This window comes from Melanerpes formicivorus, unplaced genomic scaffold (assembly GCF_026170545.1).
Source record: "Melanerpes formicivorus ecotype bairdi unplaced genomic scaffold, bMelFor1.0.p_v2 SCAF_17, whole genome shotgun sequence".
Lineage (NCBI taxonomy): Eukaryota > Metazoa > Chordata > Aves > Piciformes > Picidae > Melanerpes > Melanerpes formicivorus.
The window spans coordinates 3,861,459-3,888,394 of record NW_027142369.1 but is presented as its reverse complement, the minus strand read 5'-3'; positions in this window follow the sequence as shown (position 1 = coordinate 3,888,394).

Genomic DNA, 26,936 nt, shown 5'->3' with positions numbered 1-26,936 from the left:
TATAGGATCAGGAGCAGAAATAGTGTTCTTTCTTTTTCCATTTGGAAGGAACACAGACTGGAAGTTAGCAAATGTGATGCCCACCTACAAGGAGGGATGAAAGGAGGATCCATTGAACTACAGGCTTGTCATCCTGACCTTGGTGTTGGGGAATGTTATGGAGCAGGTTACCCTGACTGTGATCATGTCACATACATAGGACAATCAAGTGAAAAGGCCCCGTCAGCATGTGTTTATCAAAGGCAGGTCCTACTGGACTAATCAGTTCTCCTTCTATGACAAGGTGACCCACTAGTGGATGAGGGAAAGGACTTTATTAAATCCTTTGACACTTTCCCAGTGGTTTTGGTGTCAAGTACAGCTTCTGACTTCAGGGTCTAGGGTGCCTGTATGAAAAAGCAGACTTTTGCATAATATCTAATAAAAGATACAGAAAGGTACTATTGGGGAAATACAAAAGAAATGATAATACTTGCTCAAAATTTCCCTGTTGCTTCTCATGTCATCACTGTTTACTTTTGGTTTTGTATTTATTATTTTTTCCATGACTGGCATTAAGAACTTGAAACACTATTGATTAAGAACTTCAAGATCTACTTAAAGCATGCTGCAGTACAATTTACCCATGAATAGCTTGTAATTCAGTACCTGATGAAACTACATTAAGGATTTTTGTGCATCTCTGACTTCAGATGCTTTGCTTTAGGTAGCACTCAGATATGTTGCAGAACAGATGCTGAACTGTCAGGTGCAATTTACACTTTGCCATTTTGCTCCATATCAGGCTTATTTGTCTTTTTTACATCTTCTGAACAAATCACAAGATATCTGGACAGGGGATTGTTATGCTGTGACATAAACCCTTCAATGAGAGATGCTGCATCAAGGATATTGGAAGCATTCCACTGGAGAAGTCCTAACGCCAGGAATCTTTGGAGCTGATGAAGAATCTGCATGTTTCTCAAGCTGCTTTATAGGTAGAGTTTTTATCAGTGAGAGTGTACATGCAATCATGATCAGAAGTTTTTGTAGTTCAAGTATGTTGCTTGGAAAAGGCTGCTGTATCTTTTCTGCCAAAGAATATGTATATTTGTGTGCATATGTTTGTTTGTGCATGGGTTACTCCCATTCTCTTTCTCCCATGTGCATAAATCTTTAGTTTTACCATTTTAACATACTTGTTTTCCAGAGAAGCAAGACCCATCACCCACTAAGTGTTCAGGAAATCATGAAAAGTTGGCATCAGCTGAATCACAGCATTTCTTTTTCTCATGTAGTTGCCAGTAAAGACATTGGTATGGGAACAAACATTTGAAGGTGAGCTCAAAATTAATAAAAATACCAATGGCACTCAGGTGAAGTAAATTAATAGAACTTGCAGAAAAAAATCCAGCTATATTTCATATCATACAGCCATAGAAAGGAAACAATGGATAGGAGGCTTCCTGACATAACATAAAATGAAGAAGAAATTCTTTCTAACAATGTAATGACATAGGTGAATCTAATTGTCCATATTACTTCCATCTATGTTAGAATAGAATAAACCTTTATTAGAATAAACCAAACCAGGTTGGAAGAGACCTTCAAGATCATCGTGTCCAACCCATCAACCAATCCAACCCACCCAAACAGCTAACCCATGGCACCAAGCACCCCATCAAGTCTCCTTCTGAACACCTTCAATGACGGCGACTCCACCACCTCCCCGGGCAACCCATTCCATAGCGCAATCACTCTTTCTGTATAGAACTTCTTCCTAACATCCAACCTGAACCTCCCCTGGCACAGCCTGAGACTGTGTCCTCTTGTTCTGGTACTGGGTGCCTGGGAGAAGAGACCATCATCAGCCTGTCTACAACCTCCCTTCAGGTAGTTGTAGAGAGTGATAAGGTCACCCCTGAGTCTCCTCTTCTCCAGGCTAAGCAGCCCCAGCTCCCTCAGCCTCTCCTCATAAGGCTTGTGTTCCAAACCCCTCACCAACTTTGTTGCTCTTCTCTGGACTTGTTCCAGCAAGTCAACATCCTTCCTAAACTGAGGGGCCCAGAACTGGACACAGTACTCGAGGTGTGGCCTAACCAGTGCAGTGTACAGGGACAGAATGACCTCCCTGCTCCTGCTGGCCACACTGTTCTTGATGCAGGCCAGGATGCCATTGGCCCTCTTGGCTGCCTGGGCACACTGCAGGCTCATGTTAAGCCTACCATCAACCAGCACCCCCAGGTCCCTCTCTGCCTGGCTGCTCTCCAGCCACTCTGACCCCAGCCTGTAGCACTGCATGGGGCTGTTGTGGCCAATGTGCAGAACCCAGCACTTGGATGTGTTAAATCTCATGCCGTTGGATTCTGCCCATTTGTCCAGCCTGTCAAGGTCCCTCTGCAGAGCCTCTCCACCCTCCAGCAGATCAACTCTTGCCCCCAGCTTGGTGTCGTCAGCAAATTTACTGATCTCCATATCACTTCATCTCAATAAATAAATAAATAAATAAATGGGCAACATTCAGTCAAGCAGGAAATTGATCTGGGTCAAAGTTCAGCATCATATGCAGTTTGGATTACCACTTTGTATCAATGGGCCATATTTCAATTTCTTTCACTGAAATTTCTTTCCTGCTATACTTGCTTTAGATTTCTTCATTTTCAATTGTGTGTTTCATGGGATCACTGAAATTGAGTAGCTTGTACATGGGCAACCAGGTAAAGAGCACCTACCAACTGGTAAAAAAAAGAAATTCTATGCCACCTGCCAATGCTGTTTGTTTTTTGTTCTGTATTTTGTTGTTGTTTTTGTGGGTGGGTGGGGGGGTAGGGTGTTGTGTGTTTGTGTGGGGGTTTTTTGTAGAATATTCAAATGCCTGCTTTAGAATTTTCCAAGGGATAAATTTTATATAGTAAGAAGTGTATTAGAATGAAGATGTTCAGAAAAATCTCCAAACTCTGTTACTTGTCATCTCTTGCCTTTTCCCTAACATATAGAAGATATGATATAATATGTTTTTATATTTCCTCCAGAGGACATCAGCCACTTATTTTCAAATTATGTATGGCTATTCATTCTGATCTGGATTATTTTCTCTTTCAGTTAACTTAGACTCTTGCTGTCAGGTTCCAGAGGTATGGCTGTGTATTCCTATCAGAGGCCTGATTCTTGCATCCTATCTAAAGGGTTTTCCCACCATAAAATATGTAAGATACCTAACATCTCAACATTAAATATCTAGTCATAAGCTTGACAACTAATTGCCCCATATTTTGTTCAGTGGGGAGGAAGGAGTACATTCAGCACACAGTTCTGATCTCACACCCAGTAAACTGCTAACTTCTCTGCATTAACAATGCAGACAGCCTACAGCAATCATGCTCTTAAGTTAGTCATGTACATTAAATCAGCTAAGTAGAATGAATCTGGGCTATGCTGTCTGTGTGCATGTAGCCCTGGAGTCATTGTCATTTGTACATGGTTCTTTACATACTTCATTAATACTGTTCTATTTACAAGGGGACATTTTAAGTTTCACCCTTACACTAGGAATCCATGTTATAAACTAGAGAGAGTATTGCTCATTTATGAACGTGGGACTTGCAAGCACACAAATTCATAGCAAATAGCTCTAATCTAAATAAGAATAACATATCTGTATGATTATGCCCATGGATACAACAAAAGAAAACAAATGTAACTGTATTGTTTTGCTCAAAGGAATTTCACATTTGTATGGATTTTTAAAATTATTTGTAATAAAATAACAGATAACACTATGCTCCACAGTCTGTAGACTAAAAGATTTACTATTGACTTAAAATATACATTGGACGTGGAGAAAATATGCAAGGTCAAAGTAGCACAAAATATAGGTCATATGCCTCTGCTGATCATAACATGTCACGAGAGAAGTTGGCTATTAGTAACGTGTTTTGAGTTTGTATGGATTGATCCATATGCCAATGAACCGTATGAACCTATCACAAATGTGTTCATAAGGCGGTATAAAATGCATGCACAAAATATCTATGGCTGCTTGGGGTATCTCTCCTAGCATGTCAATAGATTCATCAGTCAGTTCTGCACATTGAAATAGCCTTATTGTGTCATAGTATCATAGTATCATTCAGGGTTGGAAGGGACCACAAGGATCATCTAGTTCCAACCCCCCTGCCATGGGCAGGGACACCCCACACTAGATCAGGCTGGTCAGAGCCTCATCCAGCCTGGGCTTAAACACCTCCAGGGACGCGGCCTTGACCACCTCCCTGGACAACCCATTCCAGGGTTTCACCACTCTCATGGTGAAGAACCTCCTCCTCACATCCAGCCTGAATCTCCCCACCTCCAGCTTCATTCCATTCCCCCTAGTCCTATCACTACCTGAGATCCTGAGAAGTCCTTCCCCAGCCTTCCTGTAGGCCCCCTTCAGATACTGGAAGGTCACAATTAGGTCACCTCGGAGCCTTCTCTTCTGCAGACTGAACAGCCCCAAATCCTTCAGTCTGTCCTCATAGGAGAGGTGCTCCAGCCCTCTGATCATCCTTGTGGCCCTTCTCTGGACACTTTCCAGCACCTCCACATCCCTCTTGTAATAGGGGCTCCATAATTATTCAAATTATTAATTATTCAGAGTTTAATTTTAAGGTAAGATAACAAATCTCATAGAATCTATAAGAAATCAAGCCAAGCATCTTTTCTTATTGTCATGAAAATGTGTGACTATCACACAGAATACCTTGACATCCTGTCATGAATTCCTCATCTGTGGTAACAATATTTAGCATATTTAGTAATAATCTCTGGTTGTGTATGAGGGTTTTGTTTCTCTCTTCATTCAGTCATGTACCATTTGAATGATTAGCTTCTGGGTATCGCTTTGGATTTCAGTATAAAGAATATATTGAGGATGTGACTTGTACCATTCCAGTAAGCAAGCATTTAAACTATCTCTTTTTACATTCAGATGATGCAAACACATGTATGATAGCATATCACATAGTCATAATTATCACTCAAAAGTAATAGAATGTTAACCATAGAAGTTAATATTATTAGCAGTTCTTGTTGGTTGGACCTCCCCTCAGCAGGTAAGAAGGGTTTAACTTCTATTTTCAGAGTCACAGTCTAAGATTTGGGTAGAAACTCTACTTGCCTTAAATGTTTATACGATGAGTTCCAGTTTTAAGATGAGAACAAGTGAGGGGTCAATATGGAGGGCTATTAAGATATGTTCTCATGTGGATGAGTTTTGGATGGTTGTGATGTGGGAGGGGGCCTCATTGACTTATAAGTGGTATAAATAGTGTGTAGGAGGCAGTCAGAAGGTTGCAATGCCGGTATTCTCTTTTGGGAGATAGGTAGCTAAAGAGCCTCTTCTTGGTCAGTCTGGCCAGATTTAGTAGCCCCTTAAGTTTAACATGAACTAGCTAGTGAAGGCATTTTCAATCTTCAATCTTGATCATAATGAGAGAAAGCAAGAGAGCTGAGTACTGAAAAACTCTCTTTGGACACAACTGATAACTGTGATGATGTGTGAAGAGTCTTCTTGTCTCTCTCTCCACCCCATACAGAAACACATCACAACTCAGTTTTCAAATTTGTACAATCCAGGTTCCAGCTTCCTGGAGTATAACAGTAATCTTGGATGATTTGTCTCTTTTTCTTCCAACACATGCCCTGAAATCCTTATACTCCAAGATCCTTACTCTCCAGCTGTAGCTGTTGATAGACACTGCACCCTCATAGCCTCCAGTAAATTTTCTCAGTCAGGTCTCTGTATCCATAGCCAGTAATCCTTAGATGCCCTGTAGTCCATGTGCCTTTATCTTGCTGTTCCAACACCTTCATGTACACCAGCTGAGGTCACTGACATCTGTTCTTGAAACCTGAACTTCTTCAAGTATAAATATAACTTTACATGGCTTATTACTGTATACAGAGAAGGGGTAGTCAGAAGAAGGATAACTTGATATAACTGACAGACACAATATGCAGACTATGAAGTGCATGAAATCTTGGCCCCACTCACCTGCTGTCACCCCATTCCTTTTCTTTGTCTCAATAAACGTTACACTCTTCAAGTGTTTGGCTAGGAGGGGAATGGGGAAAAAATGGATGATCAGAGTTCTTTGCTTTTCTCACTTTCTCCCACTCCGAAGTAGACACCTAAACCTCTTCAAGTTTTCTGTTTCCTCACTCTTTTTAAGTATTGATGTGAACTTGCCACTGGACTACTATAGTATCTCTCTAGCCTTAGGAAAGAGATTTCACAATACCTTTGTGTATATTGTGTATATTTTCCTCCCCTGTACTTTAGGCTGTTAGAACTTTAGACAGATTATATCCTTTAGAAAAATTTGTTCTATGTTTTTAAAATAGGGCTCAGGTCCCATACCAGGAAATATAAATAATAATTGATGATACTGTTACACTGTTTTCTAATTATCTAATCACAGATGAAATAGAAAAGGGTTGGTTGCTGCTCTAACCAGGATAATCAAGGTAAAAGATCTCTCAGAAGCTTTCAGCAAATCCACCTTCCTTCTTTTTTATTGATAACTTGGTCCCTCATATCATTTTATTCACTGAGAAGGTCAACATTCTGACTTTATTGTAAGTGTGAAAGGGAAGTATTGCTTTTGTACTTATAAAAACCCTTGCAGAGGTGTGTAGATAGTAGTAGTATTTGTGGCTACTGTAGGATGGAAATTCCTAGGGAAACATATCAAAAGGACAGTCAGTTAGAATGCTATCATCAGCAGGTCCAAAAAGCAGCAGGAGGTTTCCAGTGCACCAGAGCTCACACTGATAACTAGCTATCTAATAAAGCAGCTGAGAACACAATAGTTATTTTTTATCCTCCCAGGAACTTTCTACTTCTATTCAGCATCAAGCTAAGATGAGGGAGACTTTCCAGTGGCTGAATTGATGCAGAGTTGGAAATTCTATCAAAAGAAAAAAAAAAAATCAAGACGGTACAAATCCTGACTTTACTTACTTATTGAATTTAATATAATATTTTTTTTGTTTCATTAAGTTGAATATTAAAGGCATTGAAGGATCTTGCCTTTATTTCTCAGGATCTGTTCTCCTGAGTGTTGTACTCTACATTCTTCACAGATGAGGAAAGCATTGCTCCTTCCCCAATGCCAGTAAGCAGCAATCATCTTATTGCTGACTTCTGATAAGAGTAATACAATGATCTAGTGTTTATTAATGAAGTCCCTATGTACCTACCTACTACAACTGTGAGTGCATATGTGCATGAGCCCATAAAAGGAGAAAAAGAACAAAGTATATCTGAAGTACATATGTTTGAATGATCTTATAGAAACTATCAAACTGGTGGGTGGTAGTGTTGTTGTTTGTGGTTTGGTTTGTTTGTTTTGGGGGTTTTTCAGTTTACTGCATGGAAATTGATAATTCCTATGGCATTATCCATTTATTATACTGTGTGCACTGAATCATAAACAAATGCTGCTCTTCTCAGCCAAAATGCTTCAGAGCACACCAATATACTCCTTTCTTATTGATATCTTGGTGTGCAACAGAGCTTTGTAACTCCTTTTCCACCAAGATGCACCAACACTTTGTATGAGAGCTTTTCAGTGCAATTGGAGCAGGTATGTGCTACTATAAAATAAATGTCATGAGTTCAGTTTGATTGATTACTGAAATAATGTATATGTATATATCATATCAGCCTTCTTAAGTGAAAACAGCAAACGAGGAGATGCGAACCCTTACAAACACTACCTGTAACTCTTAGTGTCAGTGAGAAAGAAGAAAGGTGTTATGATGCAGTAGTTTTGTAATCAGGTAAATGCAAGCTCTTAAATTTCATATAAATGGGGAAGAATGTATCTAATTTGCCTGTAGGAATGTTGGTGCATAGAAATCTTGTTATCTTAACAATTATTTTACCTCATTTACTTCTAGTATTGGGAGGAAAGCAGTACTTTCCTTCACAGATACTATTTGAGGTTATTAAATTTCCTGTCTATACATGAATTCTGGATGGGGAAAAGAGCAGCTCTGGTACCTTCAGTCCAGATCTCTCAACACTAATGCTGATGCACCACATGGTGCCACTGCACCAAAGTCATATCTACACACATCCCAGTTGAGGCATGATCTCTAGATGTAACTACGATGGTAGCTCAAAGAATAGGTCTAAGTGGGTCAGAGGTCCCATAATCCTAAGAATTATAAGATCTATTACAAAATTCGAAGTTTTGCTAAATTACATCTCTTAATACTTTTGGCTTTATTTAGATGAACAAGTTTTGCAGACCATAGTTACAGAACTCTTACATAAAAGGAAAATCATAGATACATTCAATTTGAAATTCATGTTATGGTACTTTATCTCAAGCAGTCTTGTTTGTCTCCCTCATTAATTTGTTTTTGTATCTTTGAAAGATATCTTTATTATTTGCTTCCTCTTTTTCATTATTAACTTTCCTTTTTTCTTAGTAAAATATGATCTCTGCCAGGTTCAAGATCTGGCCAAGCCAGTCACTCTCAATAAGAAGAACAAAACATGGTTTCCCCAGCAATAGAAAACTCTTCAAACCACAGAGTGTAAATATTCACTCACATACAATACATTTTCCTTCAATTTAGTGGCTGGCACATACTGTTGCCTCTCTCAGGGAATCAGGCATTTGTTTCTGCCCAAAATTAAAAAGAATGAGTAAAATTTTCCACATACTGTACAGTATACAGGCAAGTTCATCTCAATTCAGATTATTTGAAGCCAGTTTGGAATATGTTCATCCCCCAAAACAGTCCTCTGTCATCGCTGCAATAGAAGCCACAGCCAGCAGCAGGTTATATTATGTCACTGGAACAAGCCTGGGTCTCCTAGAACTCCATTTCAAGAGCCTCAAGCCAGTGCCAGCTGCATTTCAGTAGAAGAAATAAATGGAGTGAATGTGTAATACTGAGCAGCTATAGTAATGGATGATGTCTCCTGTTTGTTGCTTATGGGGGTCCAGGAACCCAGATGTTTCAGTGAGACTGTGTGCTGTATATAACTTTGTATACTTTATATTGACATTGGTATTTGTTTGACAGTTTCATTAAATCCTTCTCCTGATTCCCCTTCTCTGCCAGGGAAAGATCATCAGGTGATAAAGCAAGTGCTACAGTTTAGCCCTAGATACACGTTAAATGTAGATACAGGTCAAGGAATTTTGGCTACCTATTTGAACATATAAAGTTTCTAGAATATGCTTATAATTAAAGACACTATTAGCTTTTCATTATACAATATAATTAAATTAATAAATATTGACAAAAGAAATAAAATATTTGTCTCTAGCTCTGAAGATTCCATAAAAATATCTCACTTTCGGAGGAAATGCATGAGAAGCACTTTTTGATTTGCACATTCTATTAGTGTTCTTGCAAGGACTTTGAGGAAGCTGTTTGGGTCACTAATCTAATGAGTACATATATCTGTGTCTTTATTTTTCAAGTCACATATCATAAGTCACTTGCCCCCAAAGAAAGATTCTTATCACCTCTGTCATAAATATGACACTTGAGCCATTCTATCACAAGTAGAATCCCTGCAAATCAGGAATCAGAAGCTAGAGTCACAAGAAAAGTTCTCCAGTTATTTTACATTAAACTTTCAGAATATCATACACCAGAGTTTGATAGCTTTGAAGGTCATTAAAAGTCTTTCTCTCAGTAAACTGCATTTTTTATGAAAAGTAAAGCAGAATTCTGGAAATGCCCAGAGAGTTCCAAAAGTACAGAAACAGAGATGAGGCATATGACCCTAGGCTTGGGTCACTTGGCAAAAAGACAACTAGCTACACACTCCTCTACTTTGATTTTTCTTTAGCTGTGTGGTCTCTGGACATGTCTGAAACACGGTATTTAAAATTAAAGAAACATTCAGAACTTTGTGAAATATTTGAATTAGGAAAAGCAGTAAGAATAACTCACTGTACATACTGATTAGAAAATAAGTTTGGGAGTCAAGAAATTTTGTATTCATGGACTCTACACCAGGAAAAAAAAAGAAATAATCTATACATAGTGCTCATTATACTGTCTGCCTTAAATGTTAAATAGGATGCACATTTTTTTAATAACAGAAGTTCATGTTTTGACTAAAAATCAAAGATTTCAGATGCCTGTATCCTAAGAATTACAATAAATAATTCAGTTAGACTTTAAGGTAAAAGTCAAGTGTATAAACACTTAGAAGTAGTGACATGAAAATTCAGGAGTTCTGAAAACTGTTACATCCTTCCTTTCTGTGGAAAGTGTCAGTACTGTATTGGTCTGATCATATTCTGCATATCCCAGTGAACTGCAGTAATTCAGATATAATTATTTGTTCCTGCTTAATCAATAGGCATCTGACAGTCTCGGTAATCCTTTCATGTAATTTGATAGATGAGTGAACAGGCTGATGGTCAAATGCAGTGTTGCTCGTCACTCAGTACTACTGGTGGTGTGTTCCAAGCATATGTTTTATAGTATCTCATTGTTCTTGTGTTAATAATATCTTCCAGGCATTCTCATTGCTGTGTTTTCACTCCAGGGTATAAGATTACCACATAGGAGGTGGTGGAGGAGGAGGCCCAAGGAGGTGGTGGAGTTGCCGTCATTGGAGGTGTTCAGGACGAGACTTGATGGGGTACTTGGTGCCATGGGTTAGCTGTTTGGGTGGGTTGGATTGGTTGATGGGTTGGACACGATGATCTTGAAGGTCTCTTCCAACCTGGTTTGGTTTATTCTAAATAAATGGTTTATTCTAAACATACACAGGTAGAGAAGTACAAATCATTTAGTGTGCCCATGCTGAACTGGCCATGGCATCTCAGGCTGAGGTCTGTCTAGGTCTGTCTTGTTTAATCATCACATACAACCTATTTCACAGAATCACAGAAACATTCAGGTTGGAAAAGACCATCAGGATCACCAAGTCAAACCAATTACCCTTCTCTACAAAGTTCATCCCTAAACCATATCCCCAAGCACCACATCCAAATGACCTTTAAACATATCCAGGGTTGGTGGTGCAAATTTCTTATTTATGTTTCTGATTCTAGGAAGCCATGGCTTAGTTAGTCATGAGGTGTTGGGTGACAAGTTGGACTTGATGATCTCTGAGGTCTTTTCCAACATTATTGAGTCTATGATTCTATGAAAATATGCACAATACGTATCTGAGCAAATATCTAAGGGTAAATAACTTCACAAAGTTTGCATATATTTAATTGCTGCAAGTACCATCTAACTGTTTTTATCTAATTTGATCAAAATTAGTCTGAGATAATAAGTATAAATATCTTAAACAGTTTCATTTTGCTATATTTGCTGACTTTCATGAAATTTAGATAGTTCTTGGTGTTCTTCTCAGACATAATTATAGCTAGGTAAATATTGTGGAAAATTGGGTATATCTGTAGATTTAAGATAGCTTCTTCTTAAAAATTTTGGATTGAGAAGTAAGCCTTCCTGCCAATAATCCACAGAGAGTGAGCCTAAAATGGAGTCAGCACAGTTCATGAGAATTTAAACAAGCATTCACAGATTGATTGGTTTTGTAATATGTAAAACTTCTCTAATTATAAACATGTCATTAATTTGTGACTTGAGAGCAGCAAAATGGATGCACAGAGGTAATGACCTGAGAATGAGTGTTATGGGGGAAAAGCACAGAAAAATTAATACTGGAGCTAATGCTGTGAATTGTCATTTTGTGTGGGTGCAGGTGCATAGCACATGGAAGCACATGTTGTCTTTCCTTCAAAGAGAGAAATTGAGTCTTCTTTCCTGAGAGAAGAAAAGTGCAATGAGTTACCATGACTCTATCCTTTGTTATAAAATGATTTTGGTAATGCACATTGTGCAGTAACTGGTGGATATTTATTTCCAGAAGCTACAATCTATGTGCCTGTAGATACATATGTCCTTGAACTTCTTTTTTTGATGTTTGTTGGTTTGGTTTTTTTCAGTGAATGATTTAGTGACCCTGGAACAAGGGTGTATGTGTGATGACGTTTAGCTAATAAAATATTAGTTATGCTATCAGGAAACCACAGCATGAAGGCTGTTGAAATAAAACAGAAGATCACCACAGAGACTCCCCAAAAGTTCAAGTATAGGATAATTGCAGAGGCCTGGAAAGTGCAAGCATGGAACAATACTAGAGGCGCCAGGTCTATTAACATAGATCACAAATGGTCATTTCCTGGTCTTTAATGAAATGCAACCTTGAGAACTGAGTGGAACTTGTTTCAGAGATAAAAATAGAGAAGAAAAGAGAACAAAGAACAAGTATTAGATATATGTGAAGCTTACATTATAGAACAAATCTGAATACACCATCAAACCATGAACTGAACAGAAAAGATGAAATAAGTAGTGTTTCAAAGAATGTATAAAAATGTCCCATGCAGATCCAGAGTAATCATCCAGAAGCATCAACTTCTCCCACAGAAGAACTTGAGGTGCTACCAGTGTTTCATAACCCTATGTCTATGTTTCTCTTCAAAGATTGATACTCTGATTTTAGGATTCAAGGGGCAGCAAAAGGGTGGAAAAAATGCCAGAGAAAGAAAAAGTTTGTGTATATTAGTTTCAACTCCATCATTATTGGAAATGAACTGTAATAGTTGTATAATCATAGAATAATTCAGTTTTGAAAAGGATGTCTGGAGGTCATCTAGCCAAATTACCTTGTCAGATCAGGACCAAGCAGATGATATTATTTAGGGCCTTCTCTAATCTGAGTATCTCAAAGGGGTAGAGAATTCACTGTTTTCTAGTCAATTTGTTACAATGTCTTACCACACAAGGTGAAACATATACTACTAGCATACTATCAGAATTGTCACGTTGGACATTGCGCTTGCTGCACGTCATGCTCTCACTGTACACATTAATGACACCAGGTTGTGCTGATGGCAAGTTGAGAGAGAAAAACTTCACCTCAGCGGAATCGATGATTAAGGTGCAATCACAATTCTGAAATCTCAATGTATTGCCTTCAGTTTCCTCAACATCATTTTATTCATGCTCCCAGGCATGCCCAGGAGTTTAAGTAATGCAAATGAGTCCATTGGTGATGAATAGCTTTAGCTTATATCTGCAGGTATAATATTTTATCACCAGCTGACTGAATTTTCTATTATGCATTAATGTCAGGCAGAACTGAAAAGGTTTGGATTCCATATGCCACTTCCTACGTAAATCATCACATTTTATCAATCAACAATATTTTGATTTACAGATCTCTTTGAGAACTACATTTTTTTTATATATAATTGAGAAGAAACATAAGGCATCCTACTACTCCAGTACTTGAATAGACACATAGACTTTACTATAATGTTTCTGCCTGAAACAAACACCTCACAACAACAAGCAATGGAAATCAAAGATTTTTAGGGAAAGTATGCAAAAATTTCAAATCACTTCTGGAAGGACAGCAACATCTCTGTTTCTTGCAGCTCAGAGAGTGCTTTTAAGTGACAAGAGATGACTCCTGGAAGAACAGGAAGAGGAGTCTCAGAGGAGATCCTATTGATGTCTACAACTACCTGAAGGGAGGTTGTAGCCAGGAGGGAGTTGGTCTCTCCTCCCAGGCAATCAGCACCAGAACAAGAGGACACAGTCTCAAACTGCACCAGGGGAGGTTTAGGCTTGAGGTGAGGAGAAAGTTCTTCACAGAGAGAGTTGTTAGCCGTTGGAATGGTCTGCCCAGGGAGGTGGTGGAGTCACCATCCCTAGAGGTGTTCAAGAGACGATTGGATGTGGCACTTGGTGCCATGGCTTAGTAGTCATGAGGTCTTGGGTGACAGGTTGGGCTTGATGATCTTTTAGGTCTTTTCTAACCTTATAGATTCTATGATTGTATGATTCTATTATAACATGGAACCTCAAATGCTTTGTGTTTTCTGAAGGTTCTTTGCATTTTTCTTACTGAAGACTGAAAAAGTTTTCACACAAAGTGATCCCCCTGATCATTCCCAATGGATTACAGAGAAGAGTGCTTTTAAAAGCAAAGTGAAGGCATATATGAAATTTTTGTGAACTGTGTATATGCATTTTTTTTTATCTAAGTGAGATTCACATTATCATGGGTACAGAAGCATTCTTCATCTGCATATCTGAAAGCACTCTTACACATCCTAATTAATTCCATTTTAAAGTTCACAGGTAAGTAGAAGGAGAAATGGAGAAAAATTACTGGGTAGTGATCCTACCAGTGGTCTTCAGTGGCTTAGAACTGAGATAATGTTGTTCCATCCCAGAGACAGAAAAAGATATCCAACATCATCATTTGTGGCCATGTGAAAAGAATCTACTTGCTTGGACACCATGAAACCAAAAGTACAATATCTACTGCAAAATGGGAAAATTACCAAGGTTTTCACTTTTTTCAAGAACACAACTTACTTCTTCCATGCACAAAGCACTCCTTTCCTGAAGGTTCTGACACATTCTGCCATCCTCGCTCCAATGTGAAGAGAGTAGGAGAAAGAATACCAGAAATATTGTAGGAAAACACAGCCACTTTTGTTTCAATACCAGAGAAATGCAGACTGGGACTTGTATTTTAAAAGCTAATCCTAATTCAAGCTCATCTAAAGGTAGATGCTTTCTTGAGGACAGCACTTGCAAAAAAACTCTTAGAAATGGAGTGAAACATGAATGGGTGAATGAATAAGTGATTTTCCTCAGTTCCAATAAACCAAACACAAGTAAAGTAGGTACTGGGAGTACAGTTGTGAGATGGGGAGACTTTTTATTACTCTTTCTTTAATAATTTGAGTGTAGTATGGCTGCAAACCAGTAGCCAGTCATAAACATTGATAGAAACAATTTATCAATATGAAAGAAGCCAGGTTTCCAACTGTAGTCTTTGTCTTTGTGATCCTAAAGACAGCAATCAGAGACAGCAGGAATCCATTGAATTCACAATGTAGGTTTTTTTAATTCACAGAAGTTAGGAGCTTCCTTGGCCACAATAGCAAGTAAAGCCTTTACATTAGTGCAAAACCAGTGGAAGAAAAAAAAAGAAAATTAGGCACGATCTTCAGCTTTTCATCATTAAAGAGCATTTCTGTTTAGGCGCTGTGTGTGGCAGAACTTCCTGTTGTTTGTTTGCACAGGAGAACTGACTCTGCAAATGCTTGTGATCTGCATACTTGCAATAAATCACAGACATCAAAGATTTATTTCTCAAATATTTACAGCAGTAAAATTTTTAAGTTATCTCTTGCCCTTTCTCCCCACTTCCAAGTCAATGGCAATGCAGTTCTTTAACTTTGACCTCCAGTGAATATATGAGGCCAAAGCTATCTAGCAGATGAACTGAAATGTATGACAGTAATCACAAATCACTGACTGGGTTGCATAAGTTGCATTCTTCCTCTTTACAACTTAATTGTTACAATTATTACAATTTTTTAAAAAACTACAGGTTGAATGTATTTTAATGATAGAAATAATTTTGGGGATCTAGAAAAGGTTCACATTAGGAAAAAATTATTTGCTGTTTCTTTACTGTTTCTGTTTACTCTTTTCTGTTTCTGCTGAAAAGTTGTTGTGCATTGGAACAGGTTGCCCAGGGAGGTGGTAGAGTCGTCATCCCTTGAGGTGTTCAAAAACCATGTAGACATGGCACTTCAGGACATGGTGGTGTTAGGCCAACAATTGTATCTCATCTTAGAGGTCTTTTCCAACTAACATGATTCTATTTTTCTATAAACTCTTTTTAATAGCTAAGCCTCCACAGGGGAAAAGAAAAAAGAAAAAAAGATAAGTATTTCTATGGAAATAAGCTACTTGTGGTCTTCTAAGTTTTCACTATTGTTGCTCAGCACTTGTTTCACCGGTAAATGACAGTAAGAATTGGTGGGGGTTTGTTTGTTTGTTTGTTTCCTTGAAATGTGTCAATTTTGGGATCTTACTGGTATCTATAATCAAAGCTCTTGCAGTAGTTGGAGGAAAGGAGTACCTGGGATAGAACTGCATAGCTGTTGAGACAGGGTTGTGTGCACAGAGTGGTTTGCAGAGTTCATAGCTAATGGCATACATTGTTTCTAATGTTATTTTGCAAGAAAAAGGAGAGCAGTTTGAAAAAAAGAAATCTGGAAGTCACTGAAAACTACAGAAATTGTTTTAAATGGCAGGAGTTCTAAATTGTCACAATTCATGTAAAGAGAAATATTAGATTTAAACATGAATGATTAGATAGTTCATATAAACTCTTTATTATGTGTGGGTTCTTAACACCTGAAAACAAATTGTTCTACAATTTAGCACTAATCATGATTTGATGCTCTAAGTGTGTTAATACTACATAACGAGGACTGCAAAGAAGCTTTATTTTAAAGTCACAGATTCAAAACAGTGCCGTCACAAAGAAAACCTTTCATAAGCTTTGTAATGGTTGTTCCTGACTTAACTAACAACCAGCTTTGTTGTTACAACTAAACTCTTTAGTGTGCACTAAAAAGATAATTTAAGACTGCTGAAGTAAAAAGCTGGTTTTAGGTCTGAAGGTTCCAAGTGCATTGCACACCTGCATCACATTATTTTACAATACATTATGGTCTTTTTTCCTCATTACATCTCTGTTTGTGTTAAGGTTTTTATATTTAGTAGAAAGATAAAATATTCACAGCATGGTACCTACCTGAAAGACAGCAAATGTTACTATGTGATATTGGGAATGCATACAAGCTCATCTTGGTTTGTTTTGCCCTTTCAATTTATTTTTCAATTCATAAAGACATTGTGACAAAGTTTGTCTTATATACATCTTAATAATCACGAACAGGGCTGCTATTTTTATATAGTTGCAAAATTGCTTGGCCTCTTTACTACACTTTAAAGTAAGAAAAGTGTGTTGAGCTGCTAAAATTAATGAAATTTACATGATCTGGGAGGTCATGTGAAACTATCTGTGCTCCTTACTCTAAATTTTAACTATAAGAACAAAAATAAGAGGAAGCTTTCTTACCAGAAATTTCACATCTTAAGAAGAACAGCCTTTTCTACTCAGACAGAATTATGGTGAGTTTAAGGCTGTGACAGAAAGATTCAAAAGAAACAAAACATATAAATTCAAGGGAGATAAACTTACACATGTAAAAACACTTTCATTTAATCATGTTGTATACCAGCAAGGTTATCTGTTATTAGCTGACATCAACTCATCTTAAAGGAGGACTTGAAAAAGTTGTTTTAATTGAGAGAAAACTGAAAAAAACTTACTTTGCTTTCTGAAGCCCTGAACTCACAATAAATTATAAGAAGGGTCAGAGCAATTTATTTGGAGAGCTGTTCTCTTAAAAGACCACATCTTCAGTATTTGCTTCCCTAGTATTTCTTCTGTTATACAGGAACCTGAGAATTAGCCTGTTTCAACAGGCACTAGAACATAAAAAACTTTATTCAGCTTCTACATCCCTTTAGCAACTAATGGTCAGATGGAATTATCAGGAAATATGGAAGTTTTCTAAAGCTAGAAATCTTCTTTTCCTAGCTGGTAAGAAAGAGATAATGACAGTGGCTGTCTTGGTGAAGTGCTTTTTAAGCCTTTGAATTCAAAGTGCTATATAAAAATATTGTCTTTTATCATTTAATTTCAGGTCCTGGACAGAATAAAGAATTCATGGCAGGTGAAAATTGAAAACAGTGGCTGAAAGGAATAAAGTTACTAGAAAACCTTTACAGTGCAAAATGTTCATATCCTGTTCAGTATGATTTTCAGAGTAATTGCAAGTCATTTTTTATCTTATCTTAATGGATTTCCCCATCTTCAGTCACTGCTATTGTTCTTGTTGCATGCATTTCCTACCTCTCCTGCTTTTGTTCTGTCAGAAGCACATCATACTTAAAGGCTTTTATTTTTTTCTTTTTTTTTTTTTTTTAATAAGAATCTTTCCTAAGATTTGCAGATACTAGGCTTGTCTAGCTTTGGATTTGCAGTTCTCTCATAAAGCTTATTTCTGTTTGCTTTTCAAAATCGCTGAGACTAGAAACACCAGCTACACTGGACATGAAACCTTTGAGCCTTAAGCAATCCCCTTTCCAATAAAAGACCTTAGATTAAGAAAATCTTTCTCAAAATTATTTTAATGGTTAAGATTCAATGTTTAGTTTTGGGTTTTTTTTTTTTTTTTGTTTTTTTTGTTTGATTGTGGGTTTTGTTTATTTGTTCTCAGTTTAATCTATTTATTCCTATTAGAAATATAAATTTCAAAGTATAGCCAGGCTTTTCTGCAAGGTGAGAATGAAATCAGTTACTCTTTATGCATTAAGAAACATACTCCTGAAAACAATGGGCAAGATCCTACAGCTGTGATAATAAAAGGGAGTGCATAAAAGGATATGACTGCCTGTAGAAAGGACAAATTAACAAGTTGTAAATTAGATGTAAAGGAATCCCAAATAAGCATGGTGGCCTGGTTTGGTTCAGGGTAAGACTATGAAAAAAATGTTCAAAATTATTCTTACACTCAATTCTGTATGTCTATTTATGCTTTTAAACATTTGGTTTAGGGGAGATTCCATCAAAATTCTGGTTCAGTTAAAGTATAAGTGTAGCCTTCTTAGCATACCTACATATTTGTGGGAAACTTTAATTGTAGTTAGTATCTAAATTACTTCTTTTATAGGAAGTGCAGCACCTTTCACATAGTGTCAAATATCTTATGAAATCACAGGGACTTCAAGCAAAACTCAGCTATCAAAAACTCAGAAGAAATGTCCTGAAGGTAACAGGCTCACTTTGTGAGGACTTTGAAAATTGAATGGCAAAAAAATAGGCTTTGGGCATTCTAATTCTTTGGATTTAGTGAAAGAGATTTAGAAAGGTTAAACAAAGGTTGAATGTGACCCTACAAGCCCTTCAAAATGGTATTCAGCTGCTCATTTGATAAGGTTAACCAGAAAATTCTGTCTCTCCCTGTAATAGGCTGATCATTTAATGTTCATAATTTAAAACTAAAGAGGCATAAAGCAAAGATATAAATTATCATTTATATGATGAATTATAAAATAAACTTAATAGAGACTTAATAAATTCAAGTACCAATTGGAGAGTGAATACATTCAACAGACTTTATTCTCTAATACATGACATACTCTATTAAAAACATAAAATGAAGAAATGAGTTCTAATGATGGCTTTTGAAATTATTGAATGACATATGCTAATACTTTTTAATCTTAAACTTTAATACTAAGAAATGTGGCCATGTTAATTTCAAGTCTTATTTGTTCATTGCTGGTTAATGGGCCAAAAGATGATAACAGAAAACTGCTCCTCAGCTTACTGTCTGTATGCTCCCACTTCTCTGAGAATACTGCTCAGTTACAGACGTTGTAGTCTGCAAACTGTACCCTCCTAAGATTCAGTACAATTTTGGTAACTGTCCTGGAAAACAGTTAGGAGATATTTTAGTGAAAGGCAAGTTTAACAAAACTAATTTATATCAGAATATTATTGATACACTTTACCCTTAAAAAAAAAAAAAAAGGATAATTTTTCCAAGGTAAAATCTTCGGAAAGTCTTTGTACGTTCTCCATTGCCTACATGCAGTTTTGTATGGGAATATAAAACAGTAACAGAAATCCACAACAAAATAAAAAAAAATATTAAAATTCCATATGAAAACTTTCCCATTACTATTAGAGAAGCAGCCTGGACAAAGTTTGTGCAGATATTTGATTACTGATGTGGGCAAAATATTGATCTCTTTTTCACTAAAAGGCATCACATACATTTAAAATTAAGTATTCTGTGATTTGGATCATCCTATTACACTGATGATTCTATTTATTGCTACGTATTTGTTCAATTATGTCATGACCATCATTCCTCCTCAATATTATTGAATGATGAGACACATCCTTGCCTTAATGATGATTGGCTTTCACTTTTATAAAAAGGCACCTTGGTAGTCTTTGTTTTTAAGGGACTAAGTATTAAATATTTCTTTCCAAATTTTTTTTCTTCAACATTTTGGTTATCATTCTTTGGGTGAACAGATTAAAATCCTTGGAAATGTATGCAATTGAACTGAGAAACTAATTGAAAATCAAGAATTTTCTAAAACACCCAACTCCCCTGCTGCCTCCTCCCTACACCGTTTCCTCTTTCTCCAGGCTTGTGTGCTAAGTATGATGTCATATGATATGGAATATCCCTTTGGGATATTTGGGATCTACTATCCTGAATGTGTCCCCTCCCAGCTTCTTTGTGTCCCCCCAGTCTGCTTAATATGGGGTAGTGTGAGAGGCAGAAAAGGCTTTGACTCAGTGTAAGATCAGGTGAACAATATTGAAAACATCCCACATTAAACAAAACAACACAAACATGTTGTCAACACTATTTTCAGCCCAAATTAAAAATTACAGTCCTATACTCACTTCTGTGAAGAAATGTAACTCTACCGCAGTTAAAACCAGCACATTGTAAAATTCTAAAATAATCTTTTCTTGGAAATCCTCAATACAAATAATCTAGGCATTATCTAAGTAACCAATTATTTTTAAGTGCCTTCTGTCTTTTCTGGCCCTACATTTCTGTGTGGTCTCTTAGTTTTAGTTGCTGACCAGTATCTTAAGTTTCATTAAAAAATGAATCAGTAAACAGTAAACAGTATTCACCTATCATACTCCAGGTCACATAGTCCAGCATTTTAGGGAATTCTTATTAATTGGAAATATAATTTGTCATTTAAATGAAGGAAGAAGAAGCTGAAAAAAAGATCTCCTCTGTAGGTTTCAGTTCTCAGAGCAGCATAATTTTGTTCTGAGAAAGATCAGCACCATTACATTTGAAATTGTTGAGTTTCTCTTTGCCTGCTGAATCTATTTTGCAATGTATTTGGGTTTGTGTTAAATATATGTTGAAGCATTATTTATTGTTAATATTATCTGTTGACAAAAGTAGAGAAGCAGAGGGTAATAACTTGTGTTGTACAGTTCTTGGCAGCAACTGATAGCAGTCACCAACTGGTATTTGATCCTGAAACTTGTGAACCACTGTTGAACTACTGCAATCTGTTTTGGTGATTCTGCTAGAATTTCTGTTCAGTAATGACAAGAAAAACAACTGGGAAAAGATGTAAATGTGGACCATTTTTCAACACAGGAATAGCAGTGTAGAAGAAACATCTTACCTGGCTGTCTCCTGTATTCACTACTAATTCAGGCTAAATACTTCATTGGTTTGCCCCTTTTGTGTCATACAAAGGCATCCATTACTCAATGCAGTTTTAGGTTTTAATAGTGCAGCTTGTAATAGTGCAGTTTATCATCACAGCAAGAGTGAAAAGCACAGAAAAATTAGGTTAATCAATACACTGCAGTGTGTTTGACATTACATTCAGGAAAGGTTTAGCATGTCATTCCTAACTACAGGACATAAACTGCCTGAGGTCTGTGTATACTCTTGATGCGAATGCTGGTTCTTCACGCAGATTGAGGGCAGAACATAGCCATAAGCTTTTGCTAATCATTCACCCCCTGCAGAATGCTGGCACCTTGGATTGTAAAAACGGTGACACCACTGTTTCAAATATTCCTCCTCCTGAAAAAAAGCATATAATATATCTGAGACTCTAATTATCAGACCTAGCTAAAGTCTCCAACCAAATGTTCTGTTTTAGACCTGTGCTTATAAGCAATATTTGGTTTTATCATTTAAAATTATTCAGTGTTTGGAGAGGATTTGTTGTTGGGTGCTAATATTTGAGGGTTTATGATAATTTTGCTGTCTTTATACCAGATTAAAGTGGGAAATGACAAACTGACACTGGAGACATTATTTTTGAGGTATTTAATTAAAATGGGATTGTATGTACTACAATATGCTCATGACCATAAGAAACTTAGAGAGAAAAAAATAGCCTTTTTTAATTATTATTAAAAAACATAAAAAGTGCAGATTCACCACTATGATAAAAATATATGTGAATCATCTTATTTATGGAAACCCACCTTCTTTTATAAAAAATGGTGGTGTTGGCTGTGCTGATGCTTTATGATGAAAATGACTACTTTATGACACCTTTCTGTAACACTGCAAGTTTACTCCTGTGCCTTTTGTCTCAAAAATTCCCATTCTTCTGTGTTGTAACTCCCTGTGAAGCAGGTAGCTCCTATCTTTAACTTGCTAACGATTCAAGTTTATTCTGTGAGAACTGAGCACCATGACTTTTGACATTATACAAAGAACTGATATGGACTAAAGCATATTTTCTATCAGTTACTTTAAAAAAAATGTTGTTGAAGACACCATCATTTCCTGTAAACTGTTGTGGTGGGTTAGAAGGTGCCCCCAGCATTAACTCAGCCAGACTAACTCAGTTAGAAGCACATGAAGCTGAATTTACATGCAAAAAACTACATTCTGCAATGGAACACAATGAAAATGTACAAAATATACAGTATTTGCAATATTATACAGAAATTTACAATTAGCAAATAACTTGGAAACCCCTCTGGTTCAGAAGACCAGGGAAGCCACTCCACTGCTCCCCCCCAAACCTCCCCTGCCCTGCCCTTCTAGTAGCAGAAGAAAAGAGGAGTTGAAAGAAAGGAGTGTTAGTTCTTATCTGAAGGTCAGCCAGAAGCGGGCCAGGCAAAGCAGAACAGCAAAGAAGAGAAAAGAAAAGGAATGGGAATGGAATTGAAATGTGAAGAGATGTTATGACACAACTGCTCTTATTCCAGACATTTTGTCCAACTAATTTATTTAGAATAATCTGTTATTTTTCTTTTTTACACCCAATGGTGATTTATTTATATTTTTCTAATTTCTGCTAAAAATCTGTTGCTAAGTTTTCAAGGCATAGCCTAAAACTGCCACAATCCACCTGTTCTAAACAATTTCATTGCCTACTAATACTATCCATCTAATTTAAAATAATATCTACAGCAATAAGTAAATAAAATTCATAGTCCATTCTGGCTGTCCTCAGATGTAGATGATTCAGAAGTCCAAAAACCTGTACATATATTATATGTACAGTTTATACAATTAATAGTCTGACATAAAGTTTAAAGACTCAATAATGAATATCCCTCAAATTTACAGAAACTTGCAGTTCAGTACCTAAGCAGGCTTAAAGAGGCCTTACTCCACTGAAATCAGTGGGGCTACACAGGCTTGCTCCAACTCTGAATCTATGCTGGAATGTTTATCTATGCCTAATTTAAAAATCTTTCATCTTGAAATTGAGTACAGTAGTTCATAAATGTAGGCTTTCCTGCAAGTGTTTTTGTATAAGTGTGTGATTTTTACTTGAATGAGGGCAAGAGGACTGTTCTCAGTATAAATTAGAGATTAGAGATAAAACAGGAAGAGGAAAAAAACCACAAATGCAAAGACTACACTGGTCAGTTGATAAGGCTTAAGTACAAGTAAAATATGCTCATTGAATTAACCCTGAGCTTTTTTGTACTGAGAATGCGGGTCTGATGTGCTATTAAAATTTCCAATCTGATGATTATATCTGACATCTTTTCCTATTTACGTATTTCAATGTGTTAAAAAGCCTCCTCCCCACCTTTGGATGAACTTATTTTGCAGTCAGAAGGGGACTGTTATGATCATTTAGTCTACACATTTGTATCATGCCAACCATGTGTTTTGAAGCAAAATAAAACCATTTCCTCCATAATAATTTGCATTTTTAGGGATTTCACTGGGGACAGTGTCTCACCCTGTGATTAAGTTTGCCACAGGATAACCACAATCATTCAACCCTTCTATTCTTGTATCTCTCACTATTATTCAGTGAATAGGTATCATTTTGTGGGAAAGAACCTCAAAGCCTTCCAGTGCTTAGATCTTACATGATAGATTGTTTGGTTCCTGAGCCTTCCTCAGAAGCATATTGAAGTGCTTATAGATGTATTTATAAAAATTAGTCTTAAGGCATTTCATTTTTTAATTGGTATTCTGAATGATTTAGTTGCAGTTTTGTCATTGACTGCTATTATTGATATAATTTTTATTCATGGTAAATTACATATTTCTGAAAAACTGAAGGGCAAAACTCAGGCTCCCAGCTCTGGTATGTACCCATGTTATAGTCAATCCTTTGCATTTCTTTGCTGTATTAATGTGTAATTTGTCAGAGGAGGAAGGACAGAGGCAGACTCCCCAGTCAGTTAATCATATATATTAAGATATTTCTCCTAAAGGAATCAGTGTTATTCACACTTGCAGGCTCAAGTATAATATGTTCATTATATATGCAAACTCAAGAAGGAGTCCAGCTGTGATTCTGGATGAAATTATCTAGAGGAATTTTGTATTTGTAAGCCAAATGTCAAATTCAGGGAAAATCCAAGGGAATAGTAATATGAGGAGGGTGGCAATCAAGGTGCTTTTGACCACAGAGTCATTCAACTAGTCTTGGGGCCCCTTCAAGTGTTGGCAACAGTGCATCGGATGCTTGTAAGCAGAGCAATGTCTTCAAGTACTTTATTCTGGCAGCTAATAATAAATCCACTGCATATTTTATCCACCCTGATATTCTCTGGATAATGGCCAAAAGGAAAATCATTTATCTACCACGTGCATCTACTTAAAAGCTGGAACAAATCTTCATTTTTATTAAACAAGTCACTCACTCAGAGTCTTCATTTTTGCATAGCAAGTGCAAATGGTTTTCTGGAGCATTTCTGTTGCAATTATGCTCTTTCCTGGAAAATATACATTAGTAGGGAGATATCTTATTAATAGCAAATGAAATGTTTTTAACCACCTAAACCCTAAAAATAAAAGAAGTTTAGTAACTCTGCTTTTCTTTTAGACTTCATGTATGCATCTCCTCTTTTGTACACTAGATATCATCCAAGTTTGTTTAAATGAATTTTTTACTGCCATATGATGTGACGAACTAAATAAGGGAAATGATAATCATCACGACTGGCTAGATATGAAGACTGGAAAATTGAGATTGGTCCCTTTTGCTAAAATCTAGGATGCTTTTTATATTAGTAATAATTTTAATTAGTTTTCAGGTGATTTATCATCTGAGAAAATCATGATAAAATTCAGAAATGTGAAGTACTGCTACAAGATCAGGCATGATTACATGGGACAAAAATTGTGCTATGAAGCTTAAAATTTCTGAAACCTTATGTTGGGTCTATGAAAGTTCGTTACTAGAGTTTTATGACAGTTTGGAATGGTGTACTACTGATAATTTTGAAGAATGATGTTTTTTATTTTTACAGACTGATATGAAACTCTAGTTAAACTTCATATCTGCTCACAACACCTGAAAACTCCATGAATTATGCAGAATAGTTCTCTGTGATTAGTTTATTAACAGAATATGTGAAGAGTTTATTAGAAAGTTTTTCAATGGTTTTAATATCAGATTGTTTGACAAACAGGTAGGAAGAGATGGCTGCAGTCAAGCATTTAAATCATAAACCAGGCACACCTTCAGCTGCATTGGAAGAAGCATAGCCAGCAGATTGAGGGAGGTGATTCTGCCCCTCTACTCCTCTCTGGTGAGACCCCACCTGGCCACTGCTCAGGAACTGGCTGAACATCTGTTGTCAGAAGGTGAGCTCATTGTGTATCACTTGTTTTGTATATTGTTGTTGTTATCACTGTACTTCTATTTTCTGTCCTCTTAGACTGTCTTTATTTCAACCAAAATTTTACATTTTTTTTTCTTTGTCTCCTCCATCCCTCTGGGCAGGTGGCAATAAGCTAATAACTGTTTTGTGTTTAGCTGCCTGCTGGGTGAAATGATATGACCTGTTAAAATCACAGAATCACAGAATCCACCAGGTTGGAAAAGACCTCAGAGATCATCAAGTCCAACCTATTACCTAATATCTAATACCACATGACTACTAAACCATGGCTCCAAGTGCCACATCCAATCGTTTTTGGAAAACCTCAAGCAACAGTGACTCCGCTACCTCCCTGAGCAGCCCATTCCACTGGCCCATTACTCTTTCTGTGGAAAAAAAATAAAATCCTGAAAATAGTATTGTTACCAGCATCTCCCAATGATAAATTGAAGGAGAATCTTCAAGTAATGTAACAATTTGGCTTTCTTATTTTCAGGGAACATATCCTGTCATGTGATCTTAAGTCTGCAGAGAATTTGGCATAGCACTTTCCATGAAAGACTAACTCATTATCATCAATAAAGGCTTTCTGACTGGTACTCATTTATTCTTCACTGTCTATGAAAGTACATCAGAGATGGAACTTAATGAAGCCTATCTTTTGATAGCTAAATTGAAGTGTGATGAATCCTACTTTTGCTGAGTTTTTCAAATATTTTCCTGATAGAGCTTAGTCTTTCTGTATTCCTTTCTAAGATAAGAACTTGTGTCTAATGGCAAATGCTGCAGAACAAGGACTTTTTTATTTTCTATTTTTTTTTCACCCAAAATGTTGAAATCTTTTCAGCAGTTTCTACTTTAGAAACTTAGCAGGGAATGCTAGAATGGTCATTATCCCTACTGAAATATTAAAGCAATAAGATAGTATTGCCATGGACAGAAGCACTGTACATAAAACAACATCATTTCCAAAGCATTATGAATAGAATTAATGTCTTCACTGTTTTGCACTGACATCACACACAGTTCACTGGTTCAGTTCTATGCTATTGGTAGTATAGATCATTTTTCTAACCTTCTGTTAAGTAATAAAATATGCAATACATGCATTTGTGAGTATAAATCCTGTGTATAGAGTACTATATACATTCAAAAAAGGAACAAGATACCTTTTATAGAACATCTGTAATCAAATCAAAAGCTTTGATTACAGTATAACAAAGTTGGAAAGTACTGCAATTGTATATATGGATATATAAAATGTGTATATTTATATAGTGCTTAAACATCTTAATTTGATCACAGCTGTTCCATTTGGTGTACAGATATACTTGCATTTTAATCTGCAAAA